This window comes from Cherax quadricarinatus, chromosome 22 (genome assembly GCF_038502225.1).
Source record: "Cherax quadricarinatus isolate ZL_2023a chromosome 22, ASM3850222v1, whole genome shotgun sequence".
Lineage (NCBI taxonomy): Eukaryota > Metazoa > Arthropoda > Malacostraca > Decapoda > Parastacidae > Cherax > Cherax quadricarinatus.
In genome coordinates this window covers 39,534,304-39,542,344 of record NC_091313.1, presented here as the reverse complement: position 1 = coordinate 39,542,344, position 8,041 = coordinate 39,534,304, and positions in this window count along the sequence as shown.

Sequence of the window (8,041 nt, the reverse complement as noted above, 5' to 3'; positions counted from 1 at the left end):
GTGAATGCTCCCTCGTGACTAGTCTCATTTTGTCGGTCTGGGGCTCCACGCATACATGTCTGAACCTCAATTATGTTGTGATCTGAGTATATTGTTTTTGATATGGTGACATTTCTTATCAGATCATCATTGTTAGTGAAGATGAGGTCTAGTGTATTCTCCAGTCTAGTAGGCTCTATTATTTGCTGGTTTAAATTGAATTTTGTGCAGAGATTTAAAAGCTCGTGTGAGTGTGAGTTTTCATCAGAGCTGCCTCCTGGTGTTATTACTGCAACAATATTATTTGCTATATTCCTCCATTTTAGGTGCCTTAAGTTGAAGTCCCCCAGGAGCAAGATGTTGGGTGCAGGAGCTGGAAGATTTTCCAGACAGTGGTCAATTTTTAACAGCTGTTCCTGGAATTGCTGGGATGTTGCATCCGGAGGCTTGTAGACTACCACAATGACTAGGTTTTGGTTCTCGACCTTTACTGCTAAAACTTCCACTACATCATTTGAGGCATTAAGCAGTTCTGTGCAAACAAGTGACTCTGCAATGTACAGGCCAACCCCCCCCCCTTTTGCCTGTTCACTCTGTCACATCTGTATAGGTTGTAACCTGGGATCCATATTTCGTTGTCCAAGTGATCCTTTATGTGGGTCTCAGTGAAAGCCGCGAACATTGCCTTTGCCTCTGCAAGCAGTCCACGGATGAAAGGTATTTTGTTGTTTGTTGCTGGCTTTAGACCCTGTATATTTGCAAAGAAGAATGTTATCGGACTGGTGGTATTGTTGGTACTGGGGGGGGGATTTTTTTTCCGGCATTAGTATCTGGGGTGTGTTAGCTACTGGTGGGGTGTGTTAGCTACCGGTGGGTGTGTTAGCTACCTGTGGGGTGTGTTAGCTACCTGTGGGGTGTGTTAGCTACTGGTGGGGTGTGTTAGCTACCGGTGGGGTGTGTTAGCTACCGGTAGGGTGTGTTAGCTACCGGTGGGTGTTAGCTACCTGTGGATATGTTAGCTACCGTTGGGGTGTGTTACCGGTGGGGTGTGTTAGCTACCGGTGGGGTGTGTTAGCTACCAGTGGAGTGTGTTAGCTACCGGTGAGGTGTGTGTGTTAGCTACCGGTGGGGTTTGTTAGCTACCGGTAGGGTGTGTGTGTTAGCTACCGGTGGGGTGTGTTAGCTACCGGTGGGATGTGTTAGCTACCTGTGGGGGGTGTTAGCTACCAGTGGGGTGTGTTAGCTACCTGTGGGGTGTGTTAGCTACTAGTGGGGTGTGTGTGTTAGCTACCGGTGGGGTGTGTTAGCTACCGGTGGGGTGTGTTAGCTACCTGTGGGGTGTGTTAGCTACTGGTGGGGTGTGTGTGTTAGCTACCGGTGGGGTGTGTTAGCTACCTGTGGGGTGTGTTAATTACCGGTGGGGTGTGTTAACTATCTTTTTTTTTTTTTAAATATATATATTATTTAAAACATTACAATACAAGGTGGAAATTATATTAAAAGGTTCACAAAATGAGTTAAAACACAAATTCCCAATTCAGCCTTACAAAAATGATTACAACAGACAAAAGTGTTCTGAAGCCCTAATACCACACACCATATACACCCAGTTATACCAGAGTTATATACCTGTGAAGGCTGAAACTTTTGCCACAATTTCACCCCCGCAGGAGGTACGCAGGAGGGAGAGATACATGATTATATACACCTGGAAAATCCTAGAGGGACTAGTACCGAACTTGCACACGAAAATCACTCACTACGAAAGCAAAAGACTTGGCAGACGATGCACCATCCCCCCAATGAAAAGCAGGGGTGTCACTAGCACGTTAAGAGACCATACAATAAGTGTCAGGGGCCCGAGACTGTTCAACTGCCTCCCAGCACACATAAGGGGGATTACCAACAGACCCCTGGCAGTCTTCAAGCTGGCACTGGACAAGCACCTAAAGTCAGTTCCGGATCAGCCGGGCTGTGGCTCGTACGTTGGTTTGCGTGCAGCCAGCAGCAACAGCCTGGTTGATCAGGCTCTGATCCACCAGGAGGCCTGGTCACAGACCGGGCCGCGGGGGCGTTGACCCCCGGAACTCTCTCCAGGTAAACTCCAGGTCCCCCCCTCCCGCAAAATATAACCATCACCAACCTGACTGCATCTTAACTTAACATTAAAGGATACATAGGAATTACACTATCATGAGTGATGTAGTAACATCTGTGACACAAAAATATTAATAACAATTAAATGGGATACTTGTCATTACTTAACACAATGACACCTCAACCTGGTGAAAAAAAAAAAAAGTTTAATTTTTCTAAGAAGGTTGCAACAATGAATGTCAACTCCCAAAGGCAACTTATGTGCATTTATCTTAGCATGTAAACCCTATTCATGCAACATAGTATATAAATAAAACTTTATATTATGAAAAACATCACAGAATACAAAGGTATAAAGTACAAACCCCAGCCACGTAGCGGCTACACGCAAAAAATTCCACATACTTCCCTAACACACATAAAACAAAATTTTTGCGACGACTTCACCTAAACACAACTCACATCATATGACTTAAGACTGCTATGTACATAGATAACAACATAATAATATGACTTAAGACTGCAAGTACATAGATAACAACATAATAATATGACTTAAGACTGCAAGTACATAGATAACAACATAATAATATGACTTAAGACTGCTATGTACATAGATAACAACATAACAATATGACTTAAGACTGCTATGTACATAGATAACAACATAATAATATGACTTAAGACTGCTATGTACATAGATAACAACATAACAATATGACTTAAGACTGCTATGTACATAGATAACAACATAATAATATGACTTAAGACTGCTATGTACATAGATAACAACATAATAATATGACTTAAGACTGCTATGTACATAGATAACAACATAACAATATGACTTAAGACTGCTATGTACATAGATAACAACATAACAATATGACTTAAGACTGCTATGTACATAGATAACAACATAATAATATGACTTAAGACTGCTATGTACATAGATAACAACATAACAATATGACTTAAGACTGCTATGTACATAGATAACAACATAATAATATGACTTAAGACTGCTATGTACATAGATAACAACATAATAATATGACTTAAGACTGCAAGTACATAGATAACAACATAATAATATGACTTAAGACTGCAAGTACATAGATAACAACATAATAATATGACTTAAGACTGCAAGTACATAGATAACAACATAATAATATGACTTAAGACTGCTATGTACATAGATAACAACATAATAATATGACTTAAGACTGCTATGTACATAGATAACAACATAACAATATGACTTAAGACTGCTATGTACATAGATAACAACATAACAATATGACTTAAGACTGCTATGTACATAGATAACAACATAATAATATGACTTAAGACTGCTATGTACATAGATAACAACATAACAATATGACTTAAGACTGCTATGTACATAGATAACAACATAACAATATGACTTAAGACTGCTATGTACATAGATAACAACATAACAATATGACTTAAGACTGCTATGTACATAGATAACAACATAACAATATGACTTAAGACTGCTATGTACATAGATAACAACATAATAATATGACTTAAGAGTGCAAGTACATAGATAACAACATAATAATATGACTTAAGACTGCAAGTACATAGATAACAACATAATAATATGACTTAAGACTGCAAGTACATAGATAACAACATAATAATATGACTTATGACTGCAAGTACATAGATAACACCATAATAAATCTAATTTGAATGGATCACAGTTGATCAATCAGCCTTCACATATCAGGCGTTAGAGAGTAATTCTCATAGTACAAGTCCAAGTCCAACTTGCGTGTAGTCCCATCTTGCTACATACAACAATATGCGTGTTATCTACACAAAATCGGTAGGGTGTATTAGCTACTGGTGGGGTGTGTTAGCTAGCGGTGGGGTGTGTTAGCTACCAGTGGGGTGTGTTAGCTACCGGTGGAGTGTGTTAGCTACCGGTTAGGTGTGCTAGCTACCGGTGGGGTGTGTTAGGGAGATAAGGTGTTTTTTAACGGTGTTTTTGAAAATGGTGGTTGAGTAGGCAGTTCTATAGTTTCCAGGCAGGGAGTTTCAGATTTTAAGCCCTTTTATGTACATTGAATTTTTGTATAGATTTAGCCGGACACGGGGAATGTCATAGAGATGTTTGTGTCTGGTATTATGCCTATGGGTCCTGTCACAACTATCAAGACAGTGTTTTAGTTCAGGGTTAATATTGAAATTTGTGGTTCTGTAAATGTAGACTGCAGAATATTAAGTGTGAATGTTCTGAACAGTAAGTTTAGGCCTTTGAAGAGTGGGGACGGGGGGGGGGGGTGTTGCCAGCATTGGATTGTGTGATAACTCTTACTGCGGCTTTTTGTTGGGTTATTATTTGCTTTAGGTGGGTAATTGCTGTTGATCCCCAAGCGCAAATGGCATATGTCATTCGCTGCCTGACTGTGGTGGGGTGCAGTTGTGCTTTGCACCCCTCTGCTGTTCATTCAGGCTAGCCACCTTGATTCAAAATGGCACTCAGTGTGAAATGTTGTGTCAACACCGTGGGGATTGAGCTACTCCGTGGGGTGATAACGCCTACTTCTGCACAAGTGTTACTCCCTGTCATCATTTGGGAGGCGTATGGAATCCTGGACGAGGTGGTGTACAATGTTGCACTGAATGGGGCATACAGGATTTTTGTGAAACTGAACTCAGCCACAGCGTAGGAGTCATTAGTGTCTCGTTTTCAGGACGTCAGTATCGATGCCTTACTGGCTATATGCATGAGGATGATTGGCATCTCATGTCATTTCACATGGGTCAAGCTCCACAACATCCCATTTGAGGCAGATGAAGCAGACATCCGATGTGTCATTGAAGCTTATGGGACTGTGCATATGGCCTAACAGGACAAGTGGACATCTGATGCTTATGCGGGCCTCCAGGAAGGTACCTTTACCCTGAAGATGACTCTGCGGCACCCCATCCCACCCTACCTACATTTGGATGATTTTAAAACACAGGTAATAGTGTCATACACTTGGCAGAGGCGTACCTGCCACCTCTGTGGGGCTTATGATCACACGACAGCAGTGTGTGGGAAGCAGAGACAGGTGCATGTATCATATGGGAGTTCGAACACGTGGATTGGGTAAAAATACTCACGTAGGCTGGAAGTACGTATATTGTAACTGAAGTATGTGGAAGGGCGCCACAGCCGAACCTGCCTCTCTTGCTCACTCTCGTATAACTGACTGGCCGCCCACAGTACCCATATGTGAGGGGGTCTTTGAATACTGCTGTGGTCAGCACAATATGAATACAGACAGTGACTCAGGCAGAGATGGTTGGTAGTGAGTCATCTACTGGTACACTGGTTACTGGTAACTGCTTACTACTACTGAGACATGAACCGGCTGGTGAGGCACCTGCTCACGAGATGGAGGTGGTCATTGAGGCCCCACAGCACACAGGACAGCATGGTCGTCTGTGGAGTGAAATGGTCAAGGAGACCCTGGCTAAGTCAGGCAAGGGCGAGGCATGTCAAGACTTAACAGGCCCCATGACTTTACTGGTGACAAGTGAAGAGGCACAGGTACAGGCTGAGGTGCAGGCGACTCAGGAGGAACTAGTTACGGTGATGCAGACCTTGTTCCAGCCAGCTGGGGAGGTGGGTGCACCTGAGCCAGGGGCAGAGTTGGAGCAGTCAACTGTGGTGAGTGCAAGGCAGGAACACTTTGAGGAGCCTGTGACTACAAGTGAGCCTGCAACGATGGCTGGCACAATGGGACATTGTAAGGTGGAGGTGGAGGTCCATTGTGTGGCCTCCCAGGACAATGACATGGGGAAAGAGGTCCTTACAAGGAAGCGGGCCGCTGCATCGGATTCGGGTGATGTTCTGATGTTGGGACAGTGGCCTGGGAGGAAGTCCTGGATGGAGCCCAAGGCCAGCAACACCAGAAGAGGAGGGGGGTTGGGCAGGAAAGTGGTGAGAGGGAGAAAAATGGAGCCCCAAGGCCTGGTGGGGCTGGGAAAAGTGTTGACGGGAGGCAGGGTTGGAAACATTAAGCAGGACTCCAGTGTATGACAGTAAATGTTAATGGGTTGTGTAACAGTGTGAAGAGAGTGGTTTCGGATATTTTTGAATAAATATAGGGTGGATGTGGTGTTTATTCAAGAACACAATTTCAGGGATGGTCATGTGTTGGTGGTAGAAGGATATCAGGTGGTAGCACAGCCATTAGCCGGTTTGAAAGGTGGAGTTGGTGTCTTGATCTGGGAGGCAAGTCTGTTTGTATTGCAGAGGCATGAGGGAGGGGGCAGGGGGAGGGTCTTGCGAGTGGATGGTTGGTGGATGGGGGAGAGAGTGGCGTTTGTATGTGTGTATGCACCGGCAGAAAGTGATGTGCAAGTGAAGACGGCTTTTGTGCGTGAAGACGGCCTTTGTGGCTGCGTGAAGATATAGTATTTTTTCATTGCATCCTTTGCCTTCTGTGGCTATTATATGGGTGGTGCAGGAGGAGAGGTTTGTGGCGGTATGAGTGCAAGGGGTAGTGGAAGAGATGTTATGGGGTGATCGACCATTGGCATGCATGTTGCACAGACAGAAAAAGCAGCAACAGGTCACTGCTATCCAATGCTTGGCAGTCCAGTTGTTGATGGGGGGTTATCGGGAGGGGTCAGCCATTAAGGATTATGAAAGGTATGAGTGTGTATACAGATGGTATGAGGCGTATTGGAATAGTTGTGGGGTGGAGAGGAAGGCTTTAGAGTAAGTGCATATGTATGTGCCACGCAAACTGGGGAGGGGAGATAGGGAAGCATTGGGTGGGGGTCATCACAGAGGGGGAAATATGGAGGACATTAAGCGAGATGTGTAAGGGGAAAGTGCCAGGGATTGATGGTCTACTGTGTGAATTTTATCTGCAGCACTGGGAGCTGCTGAGGGGCTTTTTGGTTCCTCCAATATTTCCACCAGTCAACTATAGTGATAATATAGCATTTGTTGTGGTGGAGATGGAAAAAACCTAGAAAAGCTAGATACAGTGATCTATAAACAAGGGTTGAGGCCTCAACCGTTCGTTATTGTAGCAGCTGCCAGCAATCACCAGTTCTTCAACACACATGTTATACTTTTGTATCAATCTAATCACATATTACTCGGTTAGATAATTTCCAGTAGTTCTTTCATGTGATAGCCAAATCACCGACCAGTATGTTTTAAATAAGTGACCCACTGATCAGTTCCGACTGGTTCCGAACCCTTGACTGGTCCGAACCCTTGACTGGTCCGAACCCTTGACCAGTTTCAAACGGATTCGTTGGACAATAAAGCAGACTGTAAACAGACAGAGTTTTAGGCGCCCTTATCAAACACAGACAATAAATATAAAACAGGAACGTGCACCGGTAAGCTGTCCTAATATACAAGTACAGTTAGAAATAGAAATACAAATAGCTAGAGCTTCACTTTAAGGAAGTTATTAGTAGAATATTCAAGAGGTTACTAGTAGAATTACAGTAAATCAACCATTCAGATCACATTATGAAGCTCTATGTAGTCTGCAGTCAATCAAACAAACGGGCTTCTGCATGGATAAATTGCCATTTTTTGTGAAAATTGGTGTCACGCCCCTTGTGCAGATATCCAAGAACTATCTACAAGCAGTATTAAATCAGGGAAGTGTTTTTGGGTATGCCCAAATGAGATCAATCTGTGGACTAAAATCACATTGGTATTAAAAGAGGATAACATCAAAGCAGCCTTCATAGAAAACCTGGAAGCTTATTATAACAGATGGGAAAATAAAAAGTCTGGGCTGGATGGTATCGCCCTTGGTGCTAGCCATGTAGCCAGAAACTGTAAAGTTGGAGGTGCTGCCATGGTAGACCATAAATATGGGGCTGGAAGTGCTGTCCTGGTAGACAGTAATAGTGAAGCTGGAGGTGCTGTCCTGGGAGACAGTAATGGTGAAGCTGG